This window comes from Myotis davidii, unplaced genomic scaffold, assembly GCF_000327345.1.
Source record: "Myotis davidii unplaced genomic scaffold, ASM32734v1 scaffold395, whole genome shotgun sequence".
Lineage (NCBI taxonomy): Eukaryota > Metazoa > Chordata > Mammalia > Chiroptera > Vespertilionidae > Myotis > Myotis davidii.
Window position 1 is genome coordinate 1,321,685 of NW_006287904.1, and position 1,165 is coordinate 1,322,849.

The window sequence follows — 1,165 nt, forward strand, 5'->3', positions numbered from 1 at the left end:
CATCAGCTGCCTCCTGCACATCTCCCACTGGGGATGTGCCCGCAACCAAGGCACACGCCCCTGACCGGAATCGAACCCGAGACCCTCCAGTCCGCAGGCCGGCGCTCTATCCACTGAGCCAAACCGGTTTCGGCCTGCCTGTAGTTCTTAATTTTTTGAGAGCCATTGAAATCTCTTTGACCATTTGGTGAATTTTATGTACTCTCACCCTGTTTTTAAAATCAGGTGCAGCTGTGTACCTTTTGTACTGGAAGCAATGGCCAAATGTTAATTTGAGCATTAGTAGTTTTATAGACATTGTGCATAACTGGGTTGGTAGTCATTGGGGCGGGGAGTGGGGGGCACTTTGCTTTTTAGTTAGGTATATTAGAGGAATGAGCTGATTTCTTGGAAAATAATTTGTTACTCAAGTTTGAGGAAAATTATTATAAAAGATATATTTATGTAGCCATGAAATTAACTATAAAGACACTTATATTTAAAGTATAACATAGAGCTGTTTCTTTCTAACAAGCAGTTTTGTAACATTTCTTTTTTTCCTGTTTTCTCTAGGTTTAACTATAGATCAACACATCATCTTGCGTCTCATGGGTTCTATGAATTTTTAAATTGGTTTGATGAAAGAGCATGGTATCCACTAGGAAGAATAGTAGGTGGTACTGTAAGTATATTTGCAGTTATTTTTGTTCATATCATAAAATTTTATAGTTGAGTAAATCATAAGCTGCTAAGATGATGAGGATTCTTGAAAGCTTTGTATAGTTAACTAATATAGTTTTACTAGAAGCCCGGTGCACAAAATTCGTGCACAAAGGGGGGGGGGGAATTCCTCAGCCTGGCCTGCATCCTCTTGAAATCCAGGATCCCTGTGGATCAGGCCTAAACCGGCAATCGGACATCCCTCGCATAATCCAGGACCGCTGGCCCCTAACCCCTCTGCCTGCCTGCCTGATCTCCCCTAACCGCTTGCCTACCTGCCTGATCGCCCCTAAGCGCCTCTGCCTGCCTGATCACCCCTAACTGCCTCTTCCTGCCTGATTGCCCTAAGTACTTTGCCTGACTGATCGTAACTGCTCACTAGGGGCAGCTGGCTGGGGTAAGGAGCCGTGGTAGTTCTGGCTTCTGGTCGTTGTGGTCGTTCTGCCATTTTGGTTGCTGGGCTTTT

At 44.5% G+C, this 1,165-nt stretch overlaps 1 protein-coding gene across 1 annotated transcript in view; it reads left to right on the top strand.

The window, feature by feature from the left end:
• Positions 1 to 555: 555 nt before the first annotated feature.
• Positions 556 to 1,165, top strand: part of STT3B (STT3B, subunit of the oligosaccharyltransferase complex (catalytic)) — a 47,312-nt gene continuing 46,702 nt past the window's right edge. The window contains exon 1 of the mRNA XM_006759590.2: positions 556 to 661. The gene's annotated coding sequence lies outside the window, so the exon portion shown is untranslated. The remainder of the gene's footprint in view (positions 662 to 1,165) is intronic.